Genomic DNA, 18,395 nt, shown 5'->3' with positions numbered 1-18,395 from the left:
AAATAGGTGTAAACTACAGTGAAACCCTTAGTACTGTTTTAAAAAGGTAACATAAGCAGAAAGAAAAGGAAACTAAACTGTTTTGGTCATTCATATTGGTTTCTGTGTCTCTGCACCCTCACTCTGCTGGCGATATGGGTAGTTTCCCTGCTTCTAACCATATTGATTTTCTTAGCAGAAAAAGCCTAAGGTTATCTAAACAGTTTAGTTTCTTGATTCTTTGTGTTGAATTCATTATTTTCTTTCTGCCTGGATATGCTACTCTGTGTTGCACATGGTGCACCAATCTATAACCTGAGCAGAAATTGTTCACAGAGCTGGCCAACAATGGAGGCGGGTGTGTGCTGTGGTGATTAACACATCAGCACTCCCATCTCCGGCCCAGATTTCCATTAGAACTCCTCCAAGGGACAATGGGCCAATTACTGGTGGTGTCAGTGGCTGCAGTTCCCAAATGTGATGTGTTTCCTTATTTCCTGAGCTGTGTTCAGCCTTGCAGCACCAGCAAAAGGGACCCTTTGAAGGTATTTCCCACCAGGGCAGCTGGTACTGACTTTGCTGAAATGCTCTCATTGATTTCATCCCAAATGCAGAACAAAGGAGAAACAAGAGGAGTTTCCAGGTCAGGAATGTAATCATTTGCATACTAGGTCATCCCATCCCTGTCAAATCCCTCTTGTACATGAGATTTCAGAGTCAGGTGAAAATCTCTCACTAGGGCTGGTACACACAGAAAACCTGGCACGTAACACAGGAATGAGATGTGATTCCTCTCCAGCTCAAGGCCACCATAAATCAATGGCCACACTCCTGCCTTGGAAAAGTCACTCAGGGCAGAGTAAATCCATTTGTCTGGGTAGGAGCTGTGCTGGAGCAGCAGAGGATGGGACATTCCTGCAGGCAGAATTGTTTCAGAGTCCTTGAACCCTGTGCAACAGCTCCATCCCTGCACCCCCTTTTTGTCTGGGCTGGAACCAGGATCATTGGCAAAGCAGGTTTTGTAGCTGAAGGCCTCATAGTACAGAGCACAGGTGGGATTTGACTGCTGAGCAATGCACATGAGAAGCTTTTCTTCTTTGAGGAGGAAGCTGAAACCTCTTCAAGTCACTCCAGCTGTGCTCCCTATCCACTGTAAACCCCTCTGCTCCTCCCACTGACCTGCCAGACTCTTACATGGCTTGTGCCAAAGTATGAATGGAGGGATTGATCATGCCTGGGTGCTGCTTGTCACCTCACTTCATGATCTGTGACCTGTGCCTGATTAAACACCAGCAAGCAGCCCCTCCATCTCCACATGCCTCAGCCACCTCTCCAGTGCTACTAGTGCCAGCTGCAATTGTCATGGAAAAAGCCCTTGGAATCAATGTTTTATGGAATGACAAATAGATTCTAGATTAATGACCAAAGTCCTGCAAAGCTGGGAAAGAATCACCACAGGTCGTACATGGTGTGTGGGACTGGCTGTACCATGGCTGCTGGTGGGCAGGTGATTCTGCTTTTTTTGGTGTGTTATATTCAAGGGGATATTAAACCATCTCTCTTCCACACAGATGCTGCTGTGATCTGCTGCATTAAGTAATTTGTGCTTCTCCCCCAGAAAAGAATTTATTTCCTCTCTGTGCTGGTGTCAATGCTAATCTCAGCGAGTGTTACTGAAGCGTTTTACATCTGCTCCAGCAGCAGCTGCTTGGCAGGAGGGTGACTTGACAAGGGGACAGGGTACAGGAGAAAAGTCATGCTAGGTGCTCAGCAGAAGGGGCAGGAGGGAAGGGCTGGAGGCTGTGGGCAGCTGGAGAGGGGCATGCAGGACTCAGCAGGAGTGAAATGAAAAGAAGATATAAATACAATATAAACAGGTCCCAGATGCATGTTTGAGTGGTATGAAATGCCCCACATGAGAGGGGTCTGTTGCATAATTGTCACCAGGGAGGCCTGTGGGGATGTGTCAAATTAGCTCTGCTCAAAACCTGCCTGGCAAGCAGTCTGGCAAAGAAAAGAACAATTTGTAAATTTTCTTTTCTCTTGTGTTAGCAAAAAAAACAGGCTCAGACCATCCTGATTCTGAGGCAAATATGTTGAAGTTCTTGTTTGCACTTCAGCAAAGTACAGGGGCTCACTGGCAGCCAAGAGCTCTGCAATCAGGTGGTCCTTCTCCTAGAGGGGTCAAACCAAACTGGGGAGCACCTCTGATGGACAACAGGATGGGACAGAACCCTGGTGGTGCTAAGCAGTGCAGCTCTGTACTCCTACTGGGTTATAGATTTTGCAGCTGGAACAGTCCCCACACTGATGGTTCCCTGCACAGGGTACCTGATGCTGTGTAGCTGTATGGGAACTGGGCTTCTAACTCATTTTAGTGAATTTAAAGGGGTGTGATCCCTGTCTTGTGCTCTTACTGCATGTCAATAGGTAAGCAGGTTGGTGCTGGATCTGTGGAGGTGAAATAGAAAGCCATTTGGTCAGCATATCATAAACTGGAAAATTCAAGAACATAAGAGTGTAATTGTATTTTTTTGGTCCACCCTATAGAGCCAGTCAGGGCTGGGGGCTGGAATGTGACTCTAGTGCAGGGAGAAGGCAGATCAATGGAAAGCAATGCAGCAGTCTACATCCAGCCTCGGGAAGAAATTCAGGTTTCTTAAAAAATCTTGATAGTTATTTTTTTCTCCCCAAATAGCAGGGATTTGCAAACCTTCCCTCTCCCTTCGGCTGACCCTGTGAGAAGAATGGCCCCGCGGGGAGCGAGGGCTGCGCACGAAGCGCGTTTCACAAACCTTCTGATTGCAAAACAAGTTTTCCTTCTCTGCAGGGCTGAGACCAACACAGTGAGAAACCAGTAGTACCGAACCCTGCATGTAAAGTGCATTTCAGCGTTTTAGATCCCGGGAAGATGCCGGGGCTGGATGGGAGCCCTGCGGGATGCTGCAGGGGGTGCTGCAGATCGCGGCTTGCGCTCGCCCTCCGCCAGCGCCGGCACCGGGTGCTGCAGACTTGTTTACATCTCAAAAGATTTATTTATGTTGTAAAACTATCTGCTGCTGAATAGATGAGAAGAAATATGTGAGGGAAACCATAATCATTTAATACTTATTCCGTTTATTTTCTATTCATTTAGCAATGGTGGCATTCTCATTATAATTAAGGGGAGATGGGTGGCCTTCTAATGCTGCTCCACATGTGTTCCTTCCCTTTGAAAGTGCTTGGCAGATTTGGGTCATATATTTTCTTCCTATCGTTCAGCAAGGGGAAGAGGGGAAAAAAATTCCCAGCACCAATCTTTTCTAATACTTCTACATTATTTCAATCCAGCAGAGGTTTGCTCTGCCTCAAGCTAAAGAAAATCTATTAGGCTCTTTAAAGAAGTGAGTCAAAGGGGATGCGTCCAGGATAAGGTCAGGCAAAGATGTGTACAGCAGAGAATGATAGTGCTCAATATCACTGCTCTGGCTGCCTGCAAAAGTTCACCCCATGGGATGCCAAACTCCACTTAAACTTGTCTCTTGTCTTCAAATGTCTGCAAGCTGGAGACAAGCACTTCACACTTTTTCCTGGCACTTGCCTGAGGTAGGTGGGAAACAAAAATTCAGAGGGCAGGACCAGATTCCCTTGTCCCAGCAGTGCAAACTGAGAAGGGGTTGAAGCTGGAACTGTCCAAAAGTCACCTTGCTGCTGTCTTCTGGGCATTTTAGAGCATGCTTAATAATGCTCGTATTTAACCGCTAGTGCTTATTAAAATTGTTACAGGTAGGTTTTTATTTAAAAAGCAGCACGTGCAGCTCATCAGGGCACATATTTAAGCAGATGATTTATGGTTAAGTTAGGCATCTGTAAACCTGGATCATTGCACTCACTGCTACAGATTTTCTTGTTCAGGGTCTGACATGGGGACAGAGTTGCTGGAGGTTCCTGCTACATTCCCATGTGGAACAGTTTCAGAAATTAGGATCTTTGGAGTGTGACTCAGCTTGCACAAGACACCGGGTCTGTGGAAGGTCCTGTCTGTGCTGCTGATTGTAGCAGGGCATGAGGGTGACAGCTCAGTTAGACACCTCATGTCAGAGGAAATGAATACAGAAAGTGCTGCTGAACTGCATCTTGCCTGCTTTTTTTGGAGTTTGGCAGTTGATGAGGGTTCAGCATCAACCTTGGCACATCTCTGGTTCTGTGACAGTCAGGTACCAGTAGCTGCTCCTGCCTTGGTTTTGATAGGTCCCCAAGCAGAGAAACAGTCTTTTTGTCTATCTGGAAAATGAAGACAAAAAGGGAGATAGGAATGTGTAACTTTCTGCCATTTTCCCTCTGATTCAGCTCCACAGCAGTTTCATAACACCCTCAGCTTTGGCAAGCAATGCCTTTGCTCCTACTCCTTTCCCTTGGCTGTCTCTTCCCTCTCCAAATCCTGGAACCCTCACAGAGTTTTCTTGTTGACTCTTTAACCTCCTCTGTATTGCAGGTGTTGTCCATGCACTTCTAAAGCACCACAGCCAGAGAGGAAAGGGGAAAACTGGTTTCATTTTGAAATCCTGGTCTGTAAAACCTTTTATATAGCAGCGTGCCAGGAGGGAAAATATAACTCTGAAGAGGCAGGATGTTTTAGAAGCAATTTCACTTCCCCACTTCAGCAGCTCTGGAGTGCTGGAGCAAGAGGATGCTGCAGGAAGGAGGATAACCCTGGGTGCCATGGTGCTGCCTGGCATTTTACTATCAGCATCAGGTTGAACGCAAGCTTGGAGTGTACACTGAACCCTGCATGGCCATTGTGGACCAACAAATTAAAGGCAGTGGCCAAGAATACCATAAGCAGTGGTGACGGAGGGGTCTGGCACCAGTAATTTAAAATATCACAAATTGGAATTTCCAAACCCCTAATCTCTGAGGTACTGAAGTTGCCAGGGAGCTTTTGCAGTGGCTGCTGGTTGGGCAGCCCTGACAGCTGCCTCTAAACAGCCTGCCAGCCTCCTGCCAGCAGCATCCCAGCCATGCTTGGGGAGCTGTGGAGAGCAGCTCTGAGATGCACACGGGGTCTGTTCCTCCAGCCTGAGAGTGGCCCTGCTGTCATTACTGCTGCTGCTCATTGTTCTCCAGAGGAGTCCCACTGCAATGGCTGTGCTCTGCTGACAGCAAACAACAGGGCTGTCAATCCTCATGCTTCAGGGCTCAAACTGAGCACAGTTTCAGGCTAGGGATGAGCCTGTGAGAACTGTTCTCCACACAAAGGTGTGAAAAATTCACTTTCTTGCTTACAGATTCTGAAGCCCAGATTTGACCTGTTAAATTGTTTGGGGCACAGGAAGAAGGTTAAGCCAAATCCCATCACAGCAGAACACCCAGAGCTCCCTGTTTCCCTGTGTTTCCTGTGTTGGGGCATCAGGAATGGTTCCAGAGTTGAATGGCTTTGGGTTTGCAACACTGGTCTTGCTGGGAGTGAAATGCATATGAGGGACGAGCTCTCTGCAGATGGAAATGGAAGAGTCAAAATGTCAACTGGCAGGCCTTCTGCCCCTCTCACCTCTCCAGCTTAACTCACAAAATAAAAAAATTCCATTGAATCTTGTCAACAGCAGAGGGTATCCCAATTGCCTCTGCTTCCACCCAGCAGTTCTTATTCCAACACAACACCTCCCAGCAGCTAATCCCAGTGTTGCTTTAGCTAATAAACTACAGAGAAATCCCAGTACCTTTTAAAAATCCTCTCTTTGGAGATAGCTGTATCTGATTCTCTAATAAAGATTCTATTAAGAGGAGCCTCTGCTGTGCTTTGTTAAGGAATTGATGCAATTTGATTTTTATTACATGAACAGACTAACATGGATACTAGCTGTCTCTGATACAAAGAGTCACTGCAAAAAGTATTGTGCTTCCTCATGCACACCAAGATAAGGTAATTAACTTTATATTAAAAAAAAATCTCTGTTGAGATCTGTTCTGCATAATTCAACACCTTGTGCCAATTAAAGAGAACTTCTTTGGAAAATGGTTTAGGCTGTAATTTTATAAGTCTTTAGATTTGTGTGCAAATATGCATGGCTTTATAGATGTTTTGATGAGTGTAATTTTTCTAGTGGAGTTTACACATTTGTTTCCTTTATTCATAAAGCGAGACTTTGTAGAAGAGCTCCTGGATCAGGCCTAAATCTCAAACTTGATGCCTCTGTCAGGGACAGAAGAATCCTGCCCAAGATAAGAAAACTCAGCCAAGCATCCCCTCCTCTGCCCTCTTCCCACCCCTCCTGCCCTTCCCAGCCCCTCAACACTGACCTCTGGTTTGGATGGCAAGACCAGGGTGGGCAAATCAGCTCAGAGACTCTAGTGGTTCACCAGGGTGTCCCATGGTGCCTTTCTGAGTTGCAGGGAAAATTTTAGGACAAATTTGGAAACATAAAAATGAACTGAGGACCAGCTGGGAACTGTCTGAGAATTACTAAGGAATAACACAGCCCCTCTCTGGCGGACAGTCCCTGTGTGCTGTTGTCCCTGGGAAGGTGGTGTCTTCAGGTCCAGTGGGACATTAGGGTGAATCCTGCACTGTGGTGTCTGGCCAGCCTCCTCTCCACCCCTGTGCTCCACCCAGAGCCTGGGTGGCTGAGAAAAGCCCTGAGAGAAACATTCAGGCTAGGCTGGAGTTGCCTGTCACCACTGAGAGCCCACCCACCCTCATGCTGTGAGCAGCTCCTGCTGCTCCCCCATGACACAGAGAACCATCTCAGCCCATTCATGGGAGGGCTCAAAACAGCTTGGAAATATACAGTCAGAACAAAGCATTTCTTGTTACTCTGGGATGCAGCAGATCAGAATGGTTGCTTGATTGACGTGGCTTTCTGAGAAGATGCAGTGAGAGTGGCTGTGATAAATAAAGACAGTCCAGTATTGGCAACAGTAACAAAAATCCATGGCAGGGATGGATTAGACCAACACCAAGAGATTAGGTGGTGTGCAATCAACTATTGAATAGGATAAATACCTTACACATTGGGGCTACATTTTAAAGAAGAAAGTGCTGAATGAAGGTCAAATGAGAGGCAGAGTTTTGCTCTCAATAGCCTGTCTACTTACCTGGACTGATAAGCTCCACATGAGGGTGATTCAGTTAAGAGGATAATAATTAACAATCCCCCAAAGCAGACAAACTCTGCCACTGAGCCAGTCAAGAATCTCATTCCCCCTTTCATATCCTCAGCTTGCAAGTGCTATAAGTCACTTATGCCAGCATTAGCAAGTTGAGGTAGAACAGCAGCCAACGTGCTTTAGCTGACATTTCTTGAAGCAGCTTGAACTGACTTGATAAACATCTGGAAGCTCCCTACTGGTCTTCAGTGTGGTGGTTCCCCGTGCCACAGATGGAAACTCAGAGATTCAATACTTCATCCCAGCATTTGGGCTTCCAATACTTAGAAAAGTGCCCCCCTTTCTATCTAGGTATCCATCATCTATATCTAAACCCCATCTATATCCTCATCTCTTTGCACCTATATCTGCCCAGATACAGCTAGTCTGTGGTGAAGGTTTTCCTAATATTAATTTTTCTGTTATCATAATGTTGCTAAGCAGCCCTGATTAGATAAGATCCAAATAATACACTAGTTTCCATTAGAGTTATCTATTGTTTCTTTGGCTGTTTATCAGATATTCATGTTTCACTCAGGAAATTTTGCTTTGAACCCATGACCACTGATTCATCCAGGGTGCATCTTTTGAGTTTACTTAAACAGCTCTAAAGGATTTAGAAGGGGTGGAGGCCAGTGCATCCCTTCACCAGCTCTTCCCAAGCAGTTCTCACTGTGCCCAGGTTGCTCAGCACAAAGCATATGTAGATACACACATGCTCACTTTAAGTAAAAGACTCTGACCTAAAGAAATTATATATTTAGACAAGTAAGACATGCAGTGGGTGGAAGAATATTAAACTCTTCTTCACTCTGAGTGGGAGAAAACAGAGAGAGAGCTGGAGCACAAGTATTAAATAATATTAGATCATCTTTTTATAGTACAAAATATAAAGTTGCTTTCAAAATTTCTGGTATAAATATGGCATAGCACCGTAAGAGTAGAGTCATGTATATCTGTATTAAGGTACCTGTAGTAATAGATCTTATATCTGTCCAGAAAGGGCAATATACTACCCAGCTACTAAGAACTTTTACACTGATACAATTTATAAAATGGTATTGATTTTCTCTTGCAGTAGAAAGGCATGTTCCCTGCAAGTGAAACAATGTACTGGTAAAATTATTCTGGGTAGTGGTCTGTAGGAGAGCTTGAAACTTTTAACACTAGGAATGTTTAGCTCTTCCACAGATATAGGAAAGGCAAAATTTGGCATTTTCCTTTCTTTTATTTTTTTTTCCTCTAGATTTTAATATTTAGGAAGGAAACTGCAGAAAAATCAACCCACCAGTGAGTTCATTTGGGAAAAAATAGGGATTGTTAAAAATAATGCTATGTTCTTTTAAGACATCTATATGATCCAAATACAACTGTAAATGTCATGCACAAGGGCTTCTTACTAGAATGTCATTATTTTCTCTTTGTATTATTATTCAATTTAGTAATCCCTCAAAACCATCATGTTTCAATTTGGCCAGAGTCAATAAAGGAAAAATCATCATCTGTAAAAGAGATGCCACTTCTCCTCTACTCTACCAGGTTCTTTTGATCTAATATTTGCTATTTGCCTTGAGCCCAATTGTTTTTTCAATTTTTTTCCCCTGGTTTTCCAAACCAGCCTGTCTTGTCCCTATTAGAAAGAGGATGAAATTCTGGCTACAGCTACAGCTTGAAAATCAGTAAAACTAAATGTTGCCTCTGACTCTGCAACAGTCTATTTGCACCTTGAATTTTATTATATCTGTTAAATACTTTTATTTTTCTTAATACAGAATAATCCTTGTGCTACAGCCTTTAGTGAGAATTAAGATAAAGGTGCAATCACTCCAATGTTATTGTAGTATTAGTCCTACATATTTCTCCCTGTCTCTGTTGGAATTCGAATTGCTTTATCTGTCCCAGTATAATAGCCTGGTCCATGAGCATCCTGGCTAATGAAGAGAGTCTGTTGTGGATTTGTGTCTTATATCCCTAGAGCTCCACTGCAGTAATAGATTGAGTGCTGAGACCTATAATTTTCCCCCCATAAAATTATTTGAGCATCTGTGAGGTCTCTTTTGCTATGCCAAAATGGCTTAGAATTCTTCATAGATAGAGAGTTGTGGGTTGCAAGGACACTGTGGAGCATGCAGACAGCATGATCACATTGCTTTTTCCTCCTCTGAGATCTGGGCAAAGACAGAATAACATCTTGGGGCCATAACCATGGGATTAAGAGCTTAGAGATTCACTGGGCACAATCCTTCACTGTTGTGAAGGTCAGCCAGTGTGCCCATGGAAGGTCCTTCAGCCCTAACAATACCAAACAATCTATCAAATCCATCAGTCATCTATCAAAAACCACTTCACATGAGCAGGAATCCAAGCTCTGAATTGATTGTCTTTGATGCCAGCTTTCTGACCTCTTCTTGAGAAAGCGTGGTGAAAAGAGTTCTGTACTGCAGAGGGATGTTTCTAGGGACACATACTGGAGTTATGTTAATTATCCAAAGCACCTGGAGCTCCTAGGAGAGAAACTGTTAAAGAAATGTAAAGCATCATTTTTATACTGAGAATTAGGGAACTGCCAAGGTTTTCTTGTCAAACAGGAATAGCAAGGTTTTGATTCTGAACTTTTTAAAGTAGCCTTTAATAAGCAAATACTTTAAAATGCGAAGGCTATTGACTTAGGAACATTTGTAATCCTCTCTCTGTCTGGGGAGAGCTGTAAGCCTCTTCATGCAAATGATATGATGAATAGTCTAAAGCCATCGATGGTATGCACCAGGGTAAGCTTTTTAATGCCAGAGGCACCAATGAGCTTGTGAAACACATCTTCAATCTTTTTTTTTTTTTTCAAAAAATGGATTAGTTGTCTTTTGTTATTTTTAAGCCTTTTCTAGAGATCAGCTGGTGGCACTGATAAATTATCCATGGAGCTAGACAATCTCTGCTTATTCAAAGCCCCCTTTTCCATCAAGGAGATTGGTCTGAATGGAATGTGTTACTTTCCATTGACATGATTTTATGAAAGATTTCTTTATGGCAACACTTGCTTCACTTACAGTGCATTACTTTAAAATGGCATGTCATGGTGATGGAAAAGAGCATATCCAGGGATGTCAGCCCAGGGATGGAATGCAGTGAGAAAAAAAAAATAAATACATGGGACTTCCTACCTAATATACACCCCTCTATGGTGCACTCTGCATACTCCTATAAATATGAGAACTGGTGTATTTTGAATGCTGATACTGAGACAGAACTGAGCCTGCCTTCTGTCCTGTTACAGAAGTCAGCTGGATTACCTCAGGTATTGCACATTAGCAAACAAACCTAGGAGAAAGTATTAAGACAGTTATCAGACCATCATGATTATTTTAAGCATATTAGAATTAATTTTGATACCTCAATTAAAGCACACCTCTACTTTTATGAAAGGTGTCAATTTCTGCAATAAAAATTAGTACTGCCTGAGCAGACTGTAATCCAGCCTGTTCATAAATTCCTTCTCTTGCAATAGCTGATAAAACCTGCAAACACAGTGCAAGAAAGCCCACAGTATTTAATTATGGAGAAGATTGCCCACAAAATCTGCTTTAACCTCTGGTAGTTAGAGGCTGAGTTAAAGCCTGAGGCATGTGGGTTTGTGGGCTTATATCCCTTTCAAGAATTCTGTGTTTACTGAAATACTTCTTGAAGGATTTTCTGGAGACTGATGATTTTCTTACCCACTGAATGCCCATTCCATCCTAATACACTGACATTATTAACTTCTGGGAAAAAGCCTCCCAGGATGCCCATGTGTGAATAAGAAAATTCCTTCCTTCATGTGAATAGTTAAAACTGTCATGCTTCCTGAGCAAAAACCCATGAATATATATGTGGTATATATATAGAGCACTCATGAAATGTTTATTTTTAAGTTGAGAGAACATTAAAGATAACTTGCTTTCATTTAATTTTACATGTGCCAGAAAATGTGATATGTTATATGATGATCAATGAAATAACTTTTTTGATGGTAAAAGGTCCTAGATTATTTTTGCTGATCTCTTCATTATCTGATATCCTCCTCAGGGAAAGTCTTGAGCTCTGAGCAACCTTGGATTTTTGTTTTTCTCTTAGGGAGGTCAGCTGAGCCAGAGCAGTAAAGATGGGCACTGACTCAAGAAGTAATTTTGCAGTGTTGTACAGCAGAAATGGTAAGTCATATTTCCAAAGGTTGCACTCAGGTAACTCTGATTTGGCTTGGGATTCTCATCAGCCACTTCACAGCCCAGTTTATATCTTGGTTTAATTAGCCCAGAAATCAGTTGCATATGAGCATTTTTGTCACTATAACCATGTTTCCAATAAATGTTCTGCCACACAAAAGAGGATGATTTATGGCAAGTTGTGGGAAAGGGCAGCAGCTCTTCATATTACTTTTTCTTGTAGGGAAAGGCAGAAATAAAAATCTGTGCAAAAGATAGAGGTGCAAGCATATCCCCATGAATATGCAGTGATCCTTCTGCCTATGGTCTTCAAAGCACAAAAAACAATGCATTTTAAAAATGGGAAAATAAATCTAGATAGATTTCTGCTACTTTTTTCTTGATCTGTGTTCCCATTTTTTTTATACATAACCCTTCCCATAATTATTGGAACAAGCAATTGCATAGGTTCTGCAAATGATCTCATGGCAACTTGAAACTGCAAACACACAGGGAATCTAGCAAGTAAAGAGTTAACCCTGCAAGGATTTGATAATACAGCAAAACAGCAGCAGGAAATTGCACCTGGATTTTCTTTCATTATTCTGAACCCTTTAACCTGAAGGGCTATAATACACTAGTCTGATAAAGCACAACACGCACGACTTTAACACCTCTGTTATTCTCTTATCCACAAAGTGCATTGCCCATGTAAAACAAGGTATCAGTGCTAATTACTTCTGCTAAGGCTTCCATTTTCATGGTAACTTAATACAGCTAATATCCAGGGTAATTCACCAGGTTCCAAATACAAATACATATTAGGACCAGATTTTACATTTTTTCTTTATAGTGCTAAAGCTACTGGAATTATGTGACAAAAATGTAAGGACAAACAATACCAGCTGTGACATTTAAGCTCTTGCTCTAATGACTTACACTGTGTCTCTTTGAAGTCCACAATACAGTGTCTGAGTGAGCAGCAAGTTTTGCTCCCTGGTGCACACAACTCTTGCTAAGAGCTGGTGTAATAGCTACTTGTTCTGTATTTTCCTATTTTTTTTACAATGGTAATGACAATAAAATAGGATTTTTCCTCATCTTTATGGTAGAATTCTTGGCATTTCAGGGGCCAGTGAAGCAATGTCTGCCAAATCATGAAACATCAACATTCTGCTTTGCAGGATGGTGCTCAGGAGTTGCCATTCACAGCCATCATGTTCCTCCTTGTGTCTTGTGGCCACGGTCCCAAGTGGGATTTCATTTTCCAGGGTCACTGGACCCACTGCAGGAGGCAGTTCACCATAAGAGGCACACTGTTGTGGTAATGTGGTTTCAGCTCCCTCCACAAATATAATTTAAAGGAATCCCAGCAAAGTGGGCAGAGAATGACCAAAGCTTTCAAGGGTATGAGCTGTGGGGACATGACTTGTGTAGTCAGGAAGAAAAGAGAGTGAAGATGAAAGGCGCAAGAATAGCTATGGTATTTAATTTAGATTTTTTTTCTATATTGGCCTAGAGCAAAAGATATCAGTCTGACAAGGCCATCAGGGATGTATTTCAGTTAGATATCAAGGGACAAAAAATTATTATTGTGCTAAAAAGTAGGGGTCCTCATAGCCTCCACTGCTGGGGTCTCTTAAGAACAGCTTAGTTACATATTGGCTGGTTCAAAGGAAGAATGTACTGAAACTGTTTTAGGGTGCATGAATAGGCTTCCTGGGGCTCCTTGAGAGAAAAATGGACACTCTAACAGGCAGCTACCTTGGAAATACCTGGGCCAATGGGCATTAAAACAAAAAAAATGAGAAGAGGAGCTGGTTTCTGACCTGTTTGGGTGGCAGAAGCAGTCCCATTATGTAGCCTGCCTGAGCAGACTTCTTTATGAAATCTATGTACATTTGTACCACTTTATATTTAGTTTAATAATTTATCAACGGTTAATATTTCAAAAGAGTAAAGTAGAAAATCAGATAAAATTTTTATACCTGCTATTAAAAGTTGAATGGGGCATTGAGAGATAATCCAGGCAATCATCCCCCCAAACCTACCTACTGAATCAACCTGGCTTGGAGACAAAGGGAATCCTGACTTGCTCAGCACAAAATTTATGTGTGTGTTTGTGTGTGTGCTGTCCCCACAGTGATGATGACCTCTCCCAGACATAAACCTTCAGCTGGTCACCAGCTCCTGCTAGGTCATTGTTAAAAAGACCCCAAAACCTGTGTCTTGATTCCTCACTGGCTCTTTTTCCTGCTGATATATCCAAGGTGTGATCTTTCAGCTGCTGTAATGCTGACTCATGCATTTAAAGCCTTTGCTGCCACTAATATCAATGGCACTGAACTGATTTGTAATAGTTTTACTTCTTTGATATGTCATGGCATAACTGACTGAGAAATCAATAAGCTATGTGGCCATCACTTGTGTGGAAATTGTTGCTCCTAACATAGTAATACAGAAAATAAATTAAAATGAAAGGAAGAAAAACAGAAAATAAAAAAAAAAACAACAAAACCAAAACTGCGTAAGTGTTAACTCAGGTGGTATTAAAATAGATTTTTAGAAATTTTAGGGGCTTTTTGTTTGGAATTTTTTTTGCTTACTCAATAAAATGGCAGGAGTAATATAATAAGCTATATAGTATTTTATAGCAGCTTTAATGCAGTCTGAGTCCATTAAGGGACCTTTTCTCTGCTTTTTTGGAAAAGGTCTTTCAATTTTCTTTTTCAAGGGAAGCACAGTTCATTTTTTTTCCAGGTTTACAGCTTAATGCACTGAGTGAAGCACAAGGTGGAGAGTACCTTCTTGGGGAGCCAATAGGCTCTTACTACAATAAGTCAAAGCAAATTTGTCGATTTTGGTGGTAACAGAAGCAGGGCAAAGACAAAACTAAAAAAAAATCTGCAGGTACCTGTGGCTGAAGAGGAGCACAGATCTGTGAGCTGATAAACAGCCCACAGCCATCAGACATTTCAGACTAGGAAGCAACAAGAAGTAGTGCAGCCAAAGAAGATAACTGAGGCAATTCTAAGAAATTGCAAAGCTAAAATATATTTGGGTTTTATTCTCAAAAGCAAGTGCTTCCATACAGTGCAGGGCTTTTGAGGACCTTTCTGTGGGATGCTGAAGCAAAGTTACAGTGGTGTGGGTGGATGTATGTGCAAGTGGACATTGAGACCCTCTGACCTGAGGTGTGTTTGCTGTGTCACTGGTGGAGCCTGGCACTGCCCAGCTCAGCACAGCCCAGTCACTTTCTCCAGGAGCAGCAGGAGGAGATCTGATCTGTCACTTGGACATGAAATGTAGGTGGTGTGACTGTGGCCTGCTCACTCATAGAGTTTGTGCGTGGTGGAGGAACATCTTTTCTTCCATCCAAAGAAATTCTGTACACCTAAATTTCTGGAGTTAAACTGCCATTTGAGGCTTTTTCTAGACATCAGGCAATAAACCACGTGGCCTGGTTATATCACAGGAGAGCATCCTGCTTCATTTTCATAGGAAGGAAAAGGAAAGAAATCAAAACTTACCCATCCTGAGTCTTTGAGAAGCCCTTGTGCCTCTCAATGCCCATACAGCCAAAGGCAATGCATCCTGCAGGAATAACAAAGAAGATAGCTGAATTGCTGTGCTATCAGTAACAACTGATTCCCTTTGTCCCTGACCACTCTAATAACACAAGCACTTATTCAGTAAAGAGATAACCTAAACCCCTTTGATGTTAATAGGTCTATTTCTATTGACTGCAGCAAGTTTTGCAATGTGCAGATTTTATTTCTGCTTGCTTAACTGGTCAAACAGGGTTTCTTATTACATGCCTTTGAGGTAAAATGTGCAGTCTTCTCATTAGAGCAGATACTAAGTTCAATTTTTCATGATTAATTATTTATTAGTGATGTGTTTAAATAGTCAAAAACCAAGGCTATCAAAAAGCTCCATCTGAAATATTATATCACTTGGAGAATATTTGCTTGAAAAAATCAGATTCCATATACTTTAGAATAGCAACCAAAACTTATATCTATCAGAAAGAAAACAAGAATTATGAAGACAGCAAATTTGTATTGATTTTGCATTCATCATTATTTTGTATCGTTAATGTCTCTAAAATTACTTGAAAAAAATAAAAATAGTTTATTTATTTTTAATGTCCGTTTGTTTGGGTTAACTTTTTTTACTGAAACTTTACAGCTATCATCCAATCTACCTAAAATATTTATGCATTATAGACTATGGAGAAAAATAGGTTCTCATATTCTGTTAGGATTAAGAAAATTTTCACAAATGGACAATAAGAAAAGCTTAATTTTTTTCTGGACTTAGCTAAGAATAATATAAAATGCTACAGTGCCAAATCCCCAAGTGATAAAGTAATATGAGGTTAAGAAATGGGATTAATGCCTGGGATATTGTTTAGTTTGAACAAGATAGAGGAGCATTTCTTATTCTCCGGGAAGGGAAGGAGCATGTGTGCTGCCCACAGCAGCTGGTGTTTATTGATTCCACTGGACTCAATTTCTGAGCCCTGGGGTAAGAAACTCATCTTGTACTGATGTACCAAAGGGTGGAAAGGTGAAATGGAAAGGCTGGGGATTTTATCAGCATTAAAGGGGGAATGCAGCTCCATCCACCTGAAGAGGAAAGGGCTCCCTTCACTGAGAAAAAGCCACCTGAGAAAGGTGTTGGCCACAGCAGAGGGCCCTTCTTGAGACACGATGTCCCTGGAGGTCTGAGGAGGAGGGGTGGCACTGAGGTCACCCCAGGGCAGAGGGCAGGTTTGCCAGAGCTCTCTTGCTGCTGGCTGCTGTCACAGCACAGCTGAGGGGGCTCAGGGCTCCTCCTCGCCCGGAGGCTTTACAGCTGTGGGAAACAGGCACCATCAACACTAGCAGCTCTGCCTGAGGATGCTGCAGCTGGTGATGCTTGGGGTCCATGTAAGATCCTCCTCCTCACCTGTGTCAGCAAGTACCTTCTGTGGGCTGTCAGCCTTGGCACAGAGACCAGGCAAAATGATAAAGCCAGGCCCAAAAGAGTCCTGCTCTGGGGTTTTCTTTTGCCTGTTGGGTATATTTGACTTCTTGACTCACATAGTTTAACTTATTTGTAGTTAAAGATTAATTTTTTTTCTCTTGATAATACTCCCAGTTCAATTCTTCATTTAGGCATTTTGTATGATTAATGTTTTTGCTGCTGGGTTTAAATTTTTTTTTAATAGAGTCTACAACTGATGACATAATTTAACAATGTAACAAATTTTCTTAGGACATATGTAGGACTGAAGACCCCTTTTGAAGGAATGACCTTTCTGCTGTAAATAACATTTTCTTTCCCAGCATTAGCAGTAATTTACTGTTTATGTAGCAACAAGTTGCAATTATAAATGTCTAGACATTTTAGGAAGCAGCTCTGGAACGATGAAAAGCCAGACTGCTGGCCATTGCTGTTTGTATTGATCACTATTACTTGAGGTGCAGAGTACCTTTAATCATGCTACTTACAGTGATACCAAAGGCCAAGACTATTCAATGTGTAAATGTGTAACAAGCAAAACTTTGTGGTGTTCAGAGAATATTAAATCCCACAATTTTGGAAAGAGGAGGGCAGCAAACTTTCTTCCTTCCTGGTGTTTTTTCTCATGTTCTTTTGCATATGGCATTTGTTTGTCCCTAGTGAGACTAAGCCACAGCCTGAAACATTCTCCTGCAATACTGATTCTCAGGCAGGTGCTTGAAATACCTGACTTTATTCTCATTGTTATATTGAAGCCCTGTTGCACTGCCAGAAGCATGTACATCACAGCAACCCATTTTTGACTACAGTTTTGATGTAAATTGCTGCACAATAAGCAAGAAATGAGCTAAAGGCTACAAAGAAGATTCAAAGCCCTCTGAGAGACATTTTAAATTCTATGTTATCCAGAAAACACACCTCCCTTTTACCAAATCCCCAGCTGTGACAACTGATATGTCATCTGGGAGAGGAGGACAGTTCTATGCCATGAATATCCTTATGTATTTAGAAGCTGGCAAAAAAATTTGCATGTGGGACTCTAGTTTGGCATCATCTACCCCTCAAGTTTTATGTCTGTATGAACATTTTATTTCACCACAGTGCCAGGGTTGGAGATGACAATGAGGGAGGTTGTGCTTGGAATGTGGAACCTAAATTTCTTCTTCTTGTTTTGGTCCCTGTTTTATTGGAGGAGGGTGGGGAAAGGCTCTTCAGTAGATGATGAGCTCTCCAGAGCTCTGCATACACATTCATTTTCTGCATGCAGAACTGGTAGCAATTTGTCTATAGTTTCTTCCAGTGTTGCCAATGGAAAAACAAAAGACAGGCTCTCCATGAATCTGGGGAAGCTATCAGTGCAGTTTGGAAGAGTCTGCTAGGTAGGACACACTGCTCAGAGCCAAATTTAGCCCTAGGTATCTTCACAGCACTGGCTGAGAAGAAAAAGAAACTGCATGTATAGTGGTTTCCTCACAAGGGAGAGGGAAATGTTAGCTGTAAGCTAAAAGGAAAGAGACAAAGAGCTTCTTCCAAACTGTGAAAGAAAACTCAGCAGCAGAAAGGAAAACGTGTCTGTTAGCTGCTCCATAACAATGGGAGGAGGCAAAGAGGAGCCCATAAAGGTTCATTCATCCACTACACAGAGAGACTCTTTCTTGTTGTCAGTGTGCATTCAGCTAATTCCTTGTTTCCTATGCACAAATGAAAACTTTCTCTGCCCTAGGGTCATGAATACAGCATTTTTCTCCTTACCTCCTAGCTGCAGGGCCTTCTCCCTTGATCTCTTTGCAAGGCTCCAGGTGCTCCTCATCAGCCTCCTTCCCTCTGGCCTCATAGCAGTGATTTCTTCCTTCTGTCTCCTCACAGCCCTCAGCACTTGATAAGAAGGGATTATTATCAGCATGCATGATTAGAAGCTAATAGTGATGTTCTTAACCTGTGTCACTGTCATACATAAAGACACCAAATCCCACAGCCCATACTGTCTGGCTAAGAGTAGACACAGTGTTTAATTGTGAATGAAATCAGTTCTGAACAGTGGTAAAAACGTTATGCATTAATGCTCTCACACTTTGCAAACCCCATTCAGCAAGCTCAGGAAGGACA

The 18,395-nt window shown here is 42.1% G+C and overlaps 1 long non-coding RNA gene across 2 annotated transcripts; it reads right to left on the bottom strand.

Moving 5' to 3' along the window:
- Nucleotides 1-3,134: 3,134 nt before the first annotated feature.
- Nucleotides 3,135-18,104, bottom strand: LOC135450608 (uncharacterized). 2 transcript variants are annotated; one of them, XR_010441110.1, is made up of 3 exons: nt 18,042-18,104; nt 14,810-14,873; nt 3,135-4,242 (listed from the first exon to the last, which is right to left on the bottom strand). It is a non-coding gene; the product is annotated as an uncharacterized LOC135450608 (long non-coding RNA). The 2 variants fall into 2 exon arrangements; XR_010441109.1 differs by lacking the exon at nt 3,135-4,242 and adding an exon at nt 10,303-10,419 and having other exon boundaries at nt 18,042-18,096.
- Between the last annotated feature and the right edge of the window lie 291 nt (nt 18,105-18,395).

This window comes from Zonotrichia leucophrys, chromosome 7, assembly GCF_028769735.1.
Source record: "Zonotrichia leucophrys gambelii isolate GWCS_2022_RI chromosome 7, RI_Zleu_2.0, whole genome shotgun sequence".
In the NCBI taxonomy this organism is placed as follows: Eukaryota; Metazoa; Chordata; class Aves; order Passeriformes; family Passerellidae; genus Zonotrichia; species Zonotrichia leucophrys.
Note: the sequence above shows the minus strand (reverse complement) of the source record. Positions and strands in the feature narration are given on the sequence as shown.